A 16,656-nucleotide genomic window follows, 5' to 3' on the forward strand; every position below is an offset into this window, starting at 1 on the left:
AACAAGATAAATTGTCAATGTTCTGATGTGCGAGCAATGGGATCAAGCTGAGGAGACAAGCTGTCTAATTGGCCGACACCGACCGTGAGCTCACCCAGCCAAGCCCATGTGCAGAGGGCCAGCAGTCAGTCTAAGCCATAAGGCCAAAGAGCTATATAGAGCCCTTACCTCGAGTGGAGCAATGAAGAAGCAAGTAAAAATAAGGAAGAGGGGATAGGGGAAATGTAATACGGTTTTGTTATAGCAAGATCATCAGATCATGGGTGAATCGATCGATCATCAATAAGTTCTTATCGGACGACGGAAAGCGTTGTAAATGATATGAAAATAACTAAAAAAGTTAACTAAATCAAAGCATCCGAAGGACAACCGATTTGGAAAACAAATCTCATGGCAAATGATATGAAAATAACTAAACAAAGGCAATTCAACAGATGTACTGAAACAAATGGGATGGACGTATCCAGGTACTTTACAGTATCAATTGTGAAAAATCCAAATCCACGAGGCCTCCTGATATGCATATCCCTCATAATAACAAATCAGTTATAGCTCTAATTTTTTAAAATGCTGGTGAATGGCATCAGTAACAAGTCCCTATTTTTGAAGATGCTTGGTGAATTTATTTGCACACAAAGATCCATTTTTAGATAAAGCTATGTACATAAAGAAATGGGGCATGAGAAGGCTAGCCTAGAGAAGTGCATTCCACATGCAAGTATTCATAGAACATGTACCTGGACAACTATGTAGATAAAGGTATATTCTTGTGTAATGATGAAGTTGAATCCTAACCCAATTGACAATTAACCGGAGACACCTTGATGTCAAGGTGGTAGCGACAGCAGCACCTATAGGAAGAACACATAAGGATCATACATCAATTGAAAAAATTATTTAGCGAACAGTAAAGAACAGGGTGATAGCAACAACAACACCTACAGGAAGAACACATATACGGGAAAAATGAAGCAAGGGATAATACGTTTCCACTCTCACACATGGTTTGAGCAAAATTTGTGAGCAAGGATGGGGGTTCGAAACAAATAGATTGGCCAGATTCGACCTCACCATCTCTTCTTGCTTGGCGTTGGCAGCGCGTGAGACGAAGTGGATGTCCATGTAGATGAGGAGTGAAGAAATGCTTTTCCCCAGCAAATTGTCATGTTAAGATGCAGTGAAATAACTTTAGGAGGATCATACTCCTACTCTCAGCATGTTAAGATATGCCGAAATATCTAACAACAATGGTACAAACAAAAAAGTTTAAAGGGTAGACTTGTTGTTGTCTTCCAATTTCCAAAATCAGAGAACTACAACAACACAATCGGTATAATTGACAAATACTCAAACAATTAGTAGCTCCAATCTAGAAGATGAAGAAGAAAGGCAAAGGTACAACAACTACCTGAGGTAACCAGTCTTGTGTAAACCAAAATTCAGCATCGAACAAGGCATGTGAAACTATCAAACGATTGTTTAATGCAACTCACTAACTGTATAATACAGTGCAAGCCCACCCTTATGTCCAAAACCTGCACTTGATAGTTTGGTGATTATTAAACTGAAACTTGAACAAGTGATGCTAATTGATTGATGAGAGCAACATAGATAACATTTAGTGACGAGAGCGACATGCAGAGCTAGGATCGGTGAAGTTAATTACCTTTCCGCGGTCTTCGTATATGTAGTCTAGCCCCTTGTAGAAGGGTGGGTGCCCCACTGACAGGTACTAAAATTAACAACCACACACGGTCATTAGCTCATCGCTAGTCGCTAGTACAACCTGAAGGAAATATGCCCTAGAGGCAATAATAAAGTTGTTATTTATATTTCCTTATATCATGATAAATGTTTATTATTCATGCTAGAATTGTATTAACCGGAAACTTAGTACATGTGTGAATACATAGACAAACAGAGTGTCACTAGTATGCCTCTACTTGACTAGCTCGTTAAGCAAAGATGGTTAAATTTCCTAGCCATGGAAAAAGAGTTGTCATTTGATAAGCGGGATCACGCATTAGAGAATGATGTGATTGACTTGACCCATTCGTTAGCTTAGCACGATGATCGTTACAGTTACATTGCTACTGTTTTCTTCATGACTTATACATGTTCCTCAGACTATGAGATTATGCAACTCCCGAATACCGGAGGAACACCTTGTGTGCTATCAAACGTCACAACGTAACTGGGTGATTATAAAGATGCTCTATAGGTGTCTCCGATGGTGTTTGTTGAGTTGGCATAGATCAAGATTAGGATTTGTCACTCCGAGTATCGGAGAGGTATCTCTGGGCCCTCTCGGTAATGCACATCACTATAAGCCTTGCAAGTAATGTGACTAATGAGTTAGTTACGGGATGATGCATTACGGAACGAGTAAAGAGACTTGCCGGTAACGAGATTGAACTAGGTGTGAGGATACCGATGATCAAATATCGGGCAAGTAACATATGGATGACAAAGGGAATAACGTATGTTGTTATTGAGGTTTGACCGATAAAGATCTTCGTAGAATATGTAGGAACCAATATGAACATCCAGGTTCCGTAATTGGTTATTAACCGGAGACGTGTCTCGGTCATTGTCATGTTGGCTGAGCTTGGGCATGCGGTAGTACTGCTCCTAGGAGCGGTAGTACCGCAGGCCCTTGCGCTAGTATCGGGCCCAGGCGCGGTAGTACCGCAAGCGCCCACGGTAGTACCGCTCCTTTGGAGCTGTAGTACCGTGGCCCCAGGCCAGGCGCTGCTATGGCTCCAGTAGTAGGAGCAGATGTAATTTTTTACATCCGTGCCCTATGCGGTAGTACCGCGCCCGGTGCGTGGTAGTACCGTGTGTTTTGGTCTGGCTCAGCAGCTTGCGCGACAGTAGAAGCGGATGTAATTTTTTACATCCGCACCCCGCGCGGTAGTACCGCCCCTGGCTCACGGTACTACCGTGTCGGATTTTTGCATTGACTCCAACTCAGCGGAAGTTGCCACGGATGTATTTTTATATGTCCATGCCTTCTCAAAATTTGGAACATCCCTGCCTTGCGGTAGTACCGCAAGGGGGAGTGGTAGTACCGCGCCAGCGGTTCTACCGTCCTCTGCGTTAGTGCATTTGGGCTGTCCTGGCTTGTGTTGCTCGGACGGTAGTACCGCGGGGCCCTGCGGTAGTACCGCGATCCTGGCGCGGTAGTACCGTGCTACGCAGGCTGGGTTGGTGGATAACGGTTGGATTTGTTCTTCCACTATATAAGGGGTGTCTTCTTCTCCGAGTTGACTATCTCTTCTATCCCCAAGCTCCATTATTGCTCCAAGCTCCATTTTAGCCCAATCTTTCTCCCTAGCCAATCAAACTTGTTGATTCTCTAGGGATTGGTTGAGAAGGCCTAGATCTACACTTCCACCAAGAGAAATTTTATTCCCCCACTTATCCCTTGCGGATCTTATTACTCTTGGGTGTTTGAGCACCCTAGACGGTTGAGGCCACCGCAGACCCATATTCCATTGTGGTGAAGCTTCGTGGTGTTGTTGGGAGCCTCCAATTAAGTTGTGGAGATTGCCCCAACCTTGTTTGTAAAGGTCCGGTCGCCGCCTCCAAGGGCACCAATAGTGGAATCACGGCATCTCGCATTGTGTGAGGGCGTGAGGAGAATATGGTGGCCCTAGTGGCTTCTTGGGGAGCATTGTGCCTCCACACCACTCCAATGGAGACATACTTCCCCTCAAAGGAAGGAACTTCGGTAACACATCCTCGTCTTCACCGGCTCCACTCTTGGTTATCTCGTGCCTTTACTTGTGCAAGCTTCTTTGTGTTATATCCCTTGCTTGATTGTGTGCTTATTGTTGTTGCATCATATAGGTTGCCCACCTAGTTGCATATCTAGACAATCTACTTTGATGCAAAGTTTAAATTGGTAAAGAAAAGCTAAACATTGTTAGTTGCCTATTCACCCCCCCCCCCTCTAGTCAACACTACAAAAAATACACTTCCGTGATGAAACATGTTTGTCACAGTAGGTCGCGTTTTTTGTCATGCATGTACATCCATGACAATTTTATGACAGAATCAAGATAGTCATACCTGTGCTGTCGTAGAAGTGTTCCATGACATTACCAAAATTATCATCACGGAAGTGTCCACTTCCATGACGATAAATCGTGCGTCACATAAGTGCTTTCGTCAAGGGTGACTAACACGTGGCATCCACCGTAACAGAACACCGTTAAGCTATCGAGTTCGGTTTTGGATCCGATAACACGCTAACAGCCCCGACCAATGGGGATTTTCCACGTGTAAAATCATCAATGGCTGGAGGAAACACGTGTCGGCTCATCGTTGGGACAGATGTCATCCACTCATTGGACCGAAGGCGCCTATGATACGTCAACACGTGGCATGGCTGAACAGAGGCCCATTCCTGTGAAAAGGCCGGCTCGTTTGACTTGGTCAAAAGGTGGCGGGCCGGCCCATGGAAAGCCTGTTAACGGCCTGTTCGCATATAGCCCATTTACAGCCCACTAACCCAGGGCCCGTCACGACCTATCCGAATTAGGCCCATTAGCACCATCTGGGCCGTCTAATATGATTCCAGCCCATTTTAAGTTCTGGCCCATGACATATTTCGGCCCATATGAGGCCCTTTGTAACTCTTGACCCATTAACGGCCCGTGGTGAAACTGGCCCATAATGAATAGTGTATCACTTTATACCCATTAACGACCCATTAATCCATTGGGACGTTTACAGCCCATGTTATCTTTCAGCCTTCTCGGGGCCCATTTATTCTTGGGCTCATTTCCAGCATTCGGTTACTTACGACCCGTTACTGCCATTTTCTGCTTGTGGGCCAAATTCAGCCCGTGGTTACAGTCGGCCCGTTTGTGGCCCGTTAATACGTTGGGCCATTTTCATAGCGTCATCAAATATGGCCTATTAACAACGGCCCGTTTATGGTCGTCCCATGAACAGACGACTCCAACTCTAGCCCGTTTACGGCCATAATGCGGTCTGTTTTTGGCCCATGTTTGGCTAATTGATCATACGACCCGTATAAGGCCCATTGATGATACGGCCCATAGAAGGCCCATTGTTTCTACGGCTCGTAGAAGGCCCATTGTTTCTACGGCCCGTAGGAGGCCCAGTGTCACTACAGTAAATATGTAGCCCATGGCCTGCTAAAGGCGGGAAACTACTATATGTTTAGACCTGCTAATGGCCCAAGATGATTATAGGCACACGTTTTGGCCCATATGAGTAATGGGCCGGCCTGAAGACCGACAACACTGAGATCCACTGAACCTTCCGGCCTAAATTACAGCATACCGACCAAAGAATAAACCTAGACCATACAATAAATAAATTACGGCATATTACATCCACTGGGAATCAAAGTTCGCTACCGATGATAATAAAGCGCAACATGCCCGCGAATTACATACACTGGGCATCAAAGGTCGCCACCAGTGCATATAAATGGGTCGACAAACGAATATACAAAACTGAGGGCACTTCAGAAGGCAATAGACCTGGCAAGGTCGGGCCCCGCAACCAGCCGAACAAGCTGATGAGACCTCAGTTATGTCAACGATAGATGCTTCATCCCTAGCTGTATGGCACCATAGTGCGCAAGGCAGTCCCCTGACATCTTCATTACATCTTTGACTTCAAGTCGGAGCTGAGCTAAATCAAGCCTTTCCGCTTTAAGTTGAGACTGAAGAAGTCGAACTGATTGAGGCAGCGACTGCACAGAGGTTGTCTCACACCTGCTGGTGAGTAGCTTCAACTCATTGTCTTCATCAAGACAGGACCTTGGGGTCATCTCTCTGTCCTCAAGATGGTCTGACTCACTATCTTCCCTAAAGTTATGCCTGGCATAAGAGATACGACTCTGAAAGAGAAACAAGGAGACACGTAACAGGTTTCACAATTATATAAGCAAATAAATGGATCTGTTCTGCATAAGGAACATGTTTTTACAACTACAATTTAAAACTGGTAGTTGTTGCAAATATCTAATCAGATGTAAACAGCAGTGGAGGAAATGATGCCTATCCAAATCTATACTAGAACAAAGTTTGAAGGCTTGAGAAGGATGAACTTACATTACATGTTAACATGGGCTGGACAAAGCCCTTCTCCATGTTGATGGAAGGATAATTCAATAAATTCCCCAAAGAAAATTCTTTATAAGCATTGCCATTATTCTACATTTTGCAAAGAGTAAATATAGATCAAATAATATTGGAAGAAACAGAGGATAATGAAGCTCAGGTGCAGACTGATGATACATAATCAAATAGCAATTAATTAAGTACATCGTTACAAGGCAAAAGGTACTGACAAGAGGAATGCAGACATCAATGTGTGCAGTGGCATTGGCTTTATTCAACATTTTGGTAAGAGTAAATGTAGATATGCTAATTCGGAGAAAGTGGAGGGCAGGGCAGATAAGATGCAGAGTAATGCTAGACAATCAACTATCTCGCGATGCATGTATAGTAATACCACCACCATCCGTTATTAATTGTCGCTCAAATGGATGTATCTAGCACTATTAAGTTCTAAATACATCTGATTAATCAACAATTAATTCAATACAAAGGGAGTACATGACAACAGGTACTTACATGAGCAATCCAAAACTTCATAACCATTGTGTTAATTCTACATTTATCTAAGAGTAAATATAGATCTTATAATTTCAAGCAAAGGGAGGATAAAGAAGCGAACATTTACAGTGATGCTACATAGTCAAACAACAATGAGTGTAAGTATGCTGACAAAGGGCAAGAGGTACTGACAAGAGCAAGGCAGAGCCCAGTATTGTCGTGAGATCCTATGATCCTTTGAGCAAGGAGATTCATCTGAAATTAGTTTTCATACAAGAGAGAAGGTAAGGCACATGCAGAAATTTAGGAGTTCAAATTTTGAATTGATATCGTAGACAGTACGTGACGCTGGGCTCTCAGCAGTTCTAATAGGGGTTTGGTCACTGGAGTAGGGGTAAAGTCTGGTACAGTTAGGCTTGTGTTTTCTATGGTTGCTGATCTATCTGATTTAACAGGTATCACTACCTTTTACAAATACCTAGTTTGTACTCCTTGAGGATCTGCACTCACCCTCTTCCTTTTGGACATATATTACAAAAGAACAACATTTGACTGGAAAAACATAGTATGACGACACATGGAATAGGTACAGAAAATGGATAGGTATGGCATATACTCATATATGATGCTTAAACTAAGTATATGGTGTAACAAAGTAGAAGTAATGCAAGAGGTCGGATGCAAAATATGTGCGACCAATACAACCTTGCCAAGTTAGAGCATGCACCTTGATGGGTGAATAAGATAGGCCATCCTCCACCATGCCAAGTTTGTTAGCCAGTGGATTGTTCCGCAATATTCCTCTCGTGCGCCCATTCTCATATTCATTTTGATAATGTTCAATACCTGACATGCATGAAAACCTAAAAACAAGTGAGATTATCTTTGTAATGCAGAAGTGATTCTAATCCAATACTTCCTCCCTGTAAACCCTTTTGTGCTATCTCTACAATTCTTCTAAGAGGTGCCATGCATACTGTAATTTGGTGTGTGCATTAATATAATGTGGCCTGCTACTCAAAATATGAGAGCTCCAAAAGTGATGATACTTCGCAGATGACAACTTCAACATATAGTAAAGAAGAACAAGTCGACCTGACCTGACAGATTCAAAATATACTAAGGGAGAATAACTCGACCTGACCAGTCGACCACAAGAGAAGAGGATCATCTTAAAGAAGAGCAGAAGAGCAAGCAGATTGAAGATATCACAAGTCTTTCTATACAATGTCGGTTGGCCACCCATGATGAACCAGAGCGCACAGAGAAATACTATTCCTTCCGGTCTCTCCATATGTGGCTCACATGCATTTCGAAACTAAAGTAGGAACATTTAGCTGACCAATTAAACATCTTTCAGTTTTACTAATATCAGCATAATACCAAATTTGAGTTTGTACAACTAAGCTTGTTTAGCCCGATGGGTGGAGTAGTGCTATTACGACACGAACCACGTAGGCTGATCATGGTCATCATAAAATGGGGAAACCGTAAGCATGATGAGTATAATGTTGACCGTGGCAGTGGGATGGCAGATCTGAAGCAGCAAACCGCATAAAGGGTAGTTAGCAACCGATGTTTGCTTTGAAATAACAACTAAGATTTGGTATGGACAAGAAAGTACAGTCAACAACTGACAAAGAAATGCAATCCTGCTGTCTCTCCATATGTCGCGACATGCATTTGGAAACTGAAGTGGGACCTTTAGCTAACCAATTAAATGTGTCTGTTAACTAATATCAGTATCATATCACAATCATATTTGAACAACTAAGCTTTGGAATTTTGAGTGTTGTGTTGTTTAGCTTGAAGGGTGGAGTAATGCTAGTACGATAGAAAGCACCTACGCAGATCATAGTAGAGTAGATAAAAGGGGAAAACCCTAAGCATCAAGAGTAAAATCAGGAAAGTGGAACTAGCTGGACCAGTGGGTGGCGCACATGCTTTTCGAAATGAATATAGGAACATTAGGTGACCAATTAAGCATTCTTTGTTTTGGTAATATGAGCATCATATCAGATTCGTATTTCAACACGTAAGCTTTGGAATTATGAGTGGCATGTTGTTTCACTTGATGGGTTGAGGTCTTGAGGAGCAGTGCTAGCACGACACGAAGCAGTGAAGCACCTACGATGATGGTAGTGAATATAAAGGGGGGAAACCATACGCTTTACGAATATAGTGACCGTGACATGGCGGATCTAAAGGTACAAACCGGACAAAGCTACTTCGCAACCAATGTTTGCATTCAACTAGACACTACGATTTGGTACGGACAAGAAAAGTACAATAAACAATTTAAGATCTTTTTTCCGGGTGAGATCAATAACTTAAGCACATATGGAAGAGTACCACCTCTCTTGCAACGCCGTGTAGGCCCTTGCTGATACATCGAGGGTGTTGTGGGTGTGATGGCTGTCGGCGGTGAGGAAGAAGACTTTAGATGGCAGACGGACGGGTCGGGGGATAAATCATGTTGCTGTGGATGAGGCGGTCGTAGGAGTGGCAACGGCGAGGTGGACGACGGCGTCGATGAAGCGAGATGATGCGATGAAAGGATCCTGGTCCTGCGCCGTGGATGAGAGACGTCCATCTCTTGCAGTGGACGACGAGGTAGGGGTAGCGGCTTCGACAAGGTGGAGGATGGGGTGGCGGACGGAGAAGGCTGGCCATAGTGGGGAGGTTGTCGTGGCACCGACGGTGTATGAATGGGGAAATGGAGGGGGAGGGAGGATCTCAAACTTTGGGACACGCTTGTCTGAAATGTCGGACATCACGTTGGTTGTGGATAGGACGGTAATCTCGCATCTCCCAAATATTTGCCGGTAGCGATTTTGGGTGAGGAGAGGGTGTTTTGTCGCCCACGGTTGGCGACCATGGTGTATGAACGAGGCTGACAGGTAGGGCGGTTGTGTCACGTTTGAGGGAAGTTACACATCTGCCCCTATTTAAAATATTAGCCTACATCGATTTCGGACGTGGAGAGTTTGTTTTGCCGCCCACCATCGATGAATGGGGAAATGGAGGGAGAGACACATGTCTTTCGGATGAGCTTGAATCAAATGTGTTTTGCCGCCCACGTTTGGCGCCCACCATGTCTGAATGGGCTCAGAGGCCGTCGTGTCACGTCTGATTGAAGTTACTAGTCTACCCCTACCGACAATAGTGTAAATCCGGTCAATAAGGATGTCAAGTGTCAGGGGTAGACAGTAATTTCCATCTCGCAAACACTTGCTTCGGGCAGCCCACAAATGATAGTGGGTGTTTAGCTGCTTCATTCAAAACTTGGGAGAATTAACATTCACGTTTGCCCTGGGCCCTGGCAACTAAATCCGAATCCAATTTTTATTCGATTACAAATATCCACAGATAATTCTATGTTTTGTTATTTATTTCTTCAAAACCACAACAAAGATTTGTTCCACCTTTATATATGATTATGATTTAGAAATGCCGTGATCTTCAAATTCAGTAGGTTGGATACACTTTGAGTCAAACAGTTATTTCATCCAATACAATATGCTCACACGAAAAATAGTTCACCTTATGTCAATCATACAAGTACTGAGGATTACCTCGCCTAAAAAATTCGGATAATTACAACACATGGACAACATAGGGGGTCTTACAACATAATCCATTCAGAGACATGACACAACATGCAAGTACAATAATCTAATAACAATTTCAGCTACTATCTAAAGAAGAACTGGGATTACCCTGGGCTTCAGATAGCAGAAGCAGCAGGACCTCCTCCATCTTCAAATGCAACATTCTTACTTCCTCCAATTCTTGGGTTGCTTGCATAATGCGTGCAGCTAATTGCATAATTTCCAGCTTCAAGATCGAGATTACCTCATTCATGGCAGCCACACCATATCTTTCTGCCTCTAGTAGAGCCTCAAGAACTATAATATATGTGCTCAGACTGCTCTCCAGCGGTGTTGCCTCTGAACTGCTACCATCTAGTAACATGGATGGCGCACTGCTTCCACAAATAGATTCTGGGGTTGTACATTGTGTCCTAGTGTGAACGGCATCCTGAAAGGTTTCCGCTAGACATAAGTAAGACATAGTTATCGCATGATCCAGGCAGTAAGCTTACATGGTAAATGACATATGAATTATTGCCGGGCATGGCAAGCTATATTTAAATGGTTCGAAGCATCACCAGCCGGAAAGAAATTAAAATGGTAAGATGAAACTAGGGATGTAAGTGGCAAATAAATGACATCCGCCAGTCCCATCTAGTTAGTTTTTGCTAGCTCCCTGGTTCATTTTCCTCAAAAGACAAAACTCTTTTGAACTATCATACCACTAGTGGACTTTAATCGGGACCCAGTTGACATCCCTAGTCGAAAGGGAGTGTACCACCACTATATTTAAGTTGCTAAGGCATCTAAGCAGTTGAAATAATCTGAGAAAGCACTTAATAGTGTGGGCTCATATAAACTACGAAGACAGTCTTGTGATGAAGTTCAGAGGAAAAGTTAAGGACTCAAATGAACTAGGCATGCATTTCTTTACGATAGTAAAGCAGGCACTGATACGTCTCCAACATATCTTCTTTTCCAAACACTTTTGCCCTTGTCTTGGACTCTAACTTGCATGATTTGAATGGAACTAACCCGGACCGACGCTATTTTTAGCAGAATTGTCATGGTGTTATTTTTGTGTAGAAATAAAAGTTCTCGGAATGACCTAAAAATCAACGGAGAATATTTTTGGAATATATAAAAAATACTAGAAGAAGAATCCATGTCAAGGGCCCACACCCTGTCCACGAGGGTGGGGGGCACGCCTACCCCCTGGGCACGCCCCCTGCCTCGTGGGCCCCCGGATGCTCCATCGACCTCAACTCCAACTCCATATATTCGTGTTCGGGGAGAAAAAATCAAAGAGAAGGATTCATCATGTTTTACGATACGGAGCCGCCGCCAAGCCCTAAACTCTCTCGGGAGGGCTGATTTGGAGTCCGTTCGGGGCTCCGGAGAGGGGAATCCATCACCATCATCATCATTAACCTTCCTCCATCACCAATTTCATGATGCTCACCGCCATGCTTGAGTAATTCCATCGTAGGCTTGCTGGACGGTGATGGGTCAGATGAGATTTATCATGTAATCGAGTTAGTTTTGTTAGAGTTTGATCCCTAGTATCCACTATGTTCTGAGATTGATGTTGCTATGACTTTGCTATGCTTAATGCTTGTCACTAGGGCCCGAGTGCCATGATTTCAGATCTGAACCTATTATGTTTTCATCAATATATGAGAGTTCTTGATCCTATCTTGCAAGTCTATAGTCACCTATTATGTGTTATGATCCGTTAACCCCGAAGTGACAATAATCGGGATCATTATCGGCGATGACCGTGGTTTGAGGAGTTCATGTATTCACTATGTGTTAATGCTTTATTCCGGTACTCTATTAAAAGGAGGCCTTAATATCCCTTAGTTTCCAATAGGACCGCGTTGCCATGGGAGGGTAGGACAAAAGATGTCACGCAAGTTCTTTTCCATAAGCACATATGACTATATTAGGAATACATGCCTACATTACATTGATGAACTGGAGCTAGTTCTGTGTCACCCTATGTTATAATTGTTGCATGATCGATCACATCTGGCATAATTCTCCATCATCGATCCATTGCCTACGAGCTTTTCATATATTGTTCTTCGCTTATTTACTTTTCCGTTGCTACTGTTACAATCACTACAAAACCCAAAAATATTACTTTTGCTACCGTTACCACTACTATCATATTACTTTGCTACTAAACACTTTGCTACAGATATTAAGTTTCCACGTGTGGTTGAATTGACAACTCAGCTGCTAATACTTGAGAATATTCTTTGGCTCCCCTTGTGTCGAATCAATAAATTTGGGTTGAATACTTTACCCTTGAAAACTATTGCGATCCCCTATACTTGTGAGTTATCAAGACTATTTTCTGGTGCCGTTGCCGGGGAGCATAGCTCTTTTCTTTGAGTCACTTGGGATTTATATCTGCTTATCATTATGAAGAACTTGAAAGATCAAACAACCAAGATTTTTGCCTCAACTACGAGGGGAGGTAAGGAACTGCCATGTAGCTCTGCACTTGATTCACCTTCTGTTTTGAGTAAACTTGCGACACCTACACATGCTATTGATTCTGATAGGTCGCATGTTATTGATGATGCCACTTTTGCTTTGCATGATACTTATGATGAAACTACTTCTATGCTTGATACTACTGTGCCACTTGGTGAATTTCTTGATGAACAACATGTTAGGGCTAGAGAGAGTGAAATTATTGAAACTGATAATATTGATGAAAGTGATGATGAAGATTCTCCCCCTAGATATGAATTGCCTGTTGTTCCCGAGGGGTATGTTATGGATGAAGAAACTGCTAGAGACTTTCTTGCCTGCAATGATAGAAGTGATCTTAAGAAACTATTAGCTAAGCTGAAAGAAAAATCTCTGAATGGTAGAATGAAATATGATCGTGCTTATGCTACTTCACCTAACTTTATTACTGATAAGGATTATGATTTCTTAGTTGATCCTGATATAATTACTTTTGTTGAATCTGATCCTGTCTATGGCTATGAATCTGAAACTGTTGTGGCACATCTTACTAAATTAGACGATATACCTACCCTATTCACTAATGATGAGAAAACTCGCTACTATTATATCCTTAAATTATTTCCGTTCTCATTAAAGGGTGATGCTAAGATATGGTTTAATTCTCTTGATCCTAGTTGTGCACGTAGTCCCTAGGATATGATTTAGTACTTCTCTGCTAAATATTTCCCCGCTCATAAGAAACAAGCTACTTTAAGGGGAATATATAATTTTGTGAAAATTGAAGAAGAGAGTCTCCCACAAGCTTGGGGGAGGCTTCTCCAATTACTTAATGCCTTGCCTGATCATCCTCTCAAGAAAAATGAAATACTTGATATCTTTTATAATGGACTAACCGATGCTTCCAGAAACCACCTGGATAATTGTGCTGGTTGTGTTTTAAGGGAAAGAACAGTTGATCAAGATGAAATTCTAATGAATAATATGTTGACTAATGAAAATAATTGGACACTTCCTGAACCAACTCCTAAGCCAACTCTGAAGAAAAGGGGTATTCTATTTCTCAGTCCTGAAGATATGCAGCAGGCAAAGAAATCTATGAAAGAAAAAGGTATAAAAGCTGAAGATGTTAAGAATTTACCTCTTGTTGAAGAAATACATGGTCTTAATTGATCACCTATTGAAGAAACACACGGTCTTGATAACCCGACACAGGTAGTAAAGGTAAATTCTCTCTATAGATTTGATGAAGGTGATATTCCTTGTAATAAGTTTGCTAGCCAATGCTTAGATGAGTTTGATAACTTTATTGTTAAACAAGAAAACTTCAATGCTTATGTTGGTAGACAATTGAAACATAAAGCCTATATGATTGAACACTTGGGTGATTATATGTCTAGAGTTAAAGGTGAACTTAAACTCATTAGTAAACATGCTTCTATGGTTACCACTCAAGTAGAACAAGTACTTAAAGCTCAGAATGATTTGCTCAATGAATTGAATAGTAAGAAGAATGATAATGATGTTAGAGTTATGACTAGAGGTGGTAAAATGACTCAGGAACCTTTGTATCATGAGGGCCATCCTAAGAGAATTGAGCAGGATTCTTAGAGAAATAACGTTGATGCACCTAGTCCTTCTAAGAGGAAGAAAAAGAAAAATGATAGGACTTTGCATGCTTCTAGTGAACCTGTTGTAGACACACCTGAGAATCCTAATGATATTCCTATTTTTGATGCTGAAACACAATCTAGTAATGAACATGAACCTAGTGATAATGTTAATGATGATGTTCATGTTAATGCTCAACCTAGCAATAATAATGATGTAGAAATTGTACGTGCTGTTGATCTTGATAACCCACAATCAAAGAATAAATGTTATGATAAGAGAGACTTTGTTGCTAGGAACCACGGTAAAGAAAGAGAACCATGGGTTCAGAAACCCATGCCTTTTCCTCCTAAACCATCCAAGAAAAATGATGATGAGGATTTTGAGCGCTTTGCTGAAATGATTAGACCTATCTTTTTGCGTATGTGTTTGACTGATATGCTTAAAATGAATCCTTATGCTAAATACATGATGGATATTGTTACTAATAAAAGAAAGATTCTGGAAGCTGAAATTTCCACCATGCTTGCAAATTATACCTTTAAGGATGGAATACCAAAGAAACTTGGAGATCCAGGAGTACCAACTATACCATGCTCAATTAAAAGAAACTATGTTAAAACTACTTTATGTGATCTTGGAGCCGGTGTTAGTGTTATGCCTCTCTCTTTATATCGTAGACTTGATTTGAATAAGTTGACACCTACCGAAATATCTTTGCAAATGGCTGATAAATCAACTGCTATACCCATCAGTATTTGTGAGGATGTGCCTGTTGTGGTTGCAAACATTACTATTTTAACAAACTTTGTTATTCTTGATATTCCCGAGGACGGTAGTATGTCTATTATCCTTGGAAGACTATTTTTGAATACCGCAGGGGCTGTTATTGATTGCAACAAAGGCAATGTCACTTTTCATGTTAATGGTAATGAGCATACGGTACACTTTCCGAGGAAACAACCTCAAGTCCACAGTATCAATTCTATTGGAAAAATTTCATCAATCACTATTGGAGGTTTTGAATTTCCTCTTCCCACTGTCAAGAAGAAATACGATATTCTTATTGTTGGGGACATGCATATCCCCGTTGAGGTAACCTAGTGTTATTCGAAAATTCTCCGGTTTCATGTTATTCGAAATGAGTTTGTTAAGTAGACCTGATCAACCTTGTTAGTGGATTCCTTTTGATGAGCATGAGATGGATGAATTTAGAAAACACAACTCTCTGTACCCTCTTTTTACTTTCTGTTATTTATATTAAATAAAGCAAAAATAGTATTTTCTATCTATTTTCTGAATTATCCATGCAATAAAAAATACCCCGAAAATAAAAGTTCTCCAAATGCCCTGAAATTTAAATATGATTTTTTTGGAATATTTGAGAATATCTGACACTGAGAACACATCAGGGGGAGCCAGCACCTGGCCACGAGGGTCCAGGGCGTGCCCTACCCCCCTGGGCGCCCCCTGCCTCGTGGGCCCCTGGTGGCCCCCTCCACTTATTCCAGCCACCACACACTCCTTCCTCACAAAAAAATCACCAACCAGCTCAAGCACGAGTTCTAGCTCATCGTGCTACCATTTTCGATCTCCTAGCTCAAAGCTCCATTCACAAAACTGCTTTGGGGGATTGTTCTTTGGTATGTGACTCCTCCAATGGTCTAATTAGTTTTTGTTCTAGTGCTTTATTCATTGCAAATTTTTGCTACTTAGGTGACCTTGCTCTTGAGCTTGCATGCCAAATTTATATGGTGAAAAGTAGTTTTAGTGCATGATATATCCTCTAGGCACTTGTGGGAGTAGTTGCTATCAATTTTGTTGAGTTTGGTTCACTTTTATTTTGAAGTTACTAAAAAAATTAGAATTTTTTCAGAGGAGGAAATATGTTTAGGAAAATGTACCAAGGTGGTTCTTCAAGGAAGCAAGGACCCAGGCCCGCAATGCGTGAGCCGGACGATGAACCACTAAGGGACGCTCAAGTGCAGCCTTGTGAGTGGTCATCAGAGGATTTCATGGTCCAAGCAGGAATCAAGGAGGAATTTGACGTATATGTGCGTAACGCCGATCTTGAGAGCTTTGTGGCAGATAAGTGCTGTCAGTACCACTACCTCACCGATTCCTTTGTGATAAGGTAAAAGGGAGATATGTTATAACCAGGGAGGTGCCCGAGTACGAGAGGAGGACGGAGGCAACCCGCCTCCATGCCGTAGCGCTTCAGGCAGTAGCTGATGCGTCTCAGTACGACCCCAGCTTCAACTTCGGATGTCCACCAGGCCATCCATGGGCATAGACCAACTTAGGCCAAAAGCCTAAGCTTGGGGGAGTACGTTGTAACACCCCGGATGTAACTTTCCCAATTTGTA

Source organism: Triticum aestivum, chromosome 7A (genome assembly GCF_018294505.1).
Source record: "Triticum aestivum cultivar Chinese Spring chromosome 7A, IWGSC CS RefSeq v2.1, whole genome shotgun sequence".
Taxonomy (NCBI): domain Eukaryota; kingdom Viridiplantae; phylum Streptophyta; class Magnoliopsida; order Poales; family Poaceae; genus Triticum; species Triticum aestivum.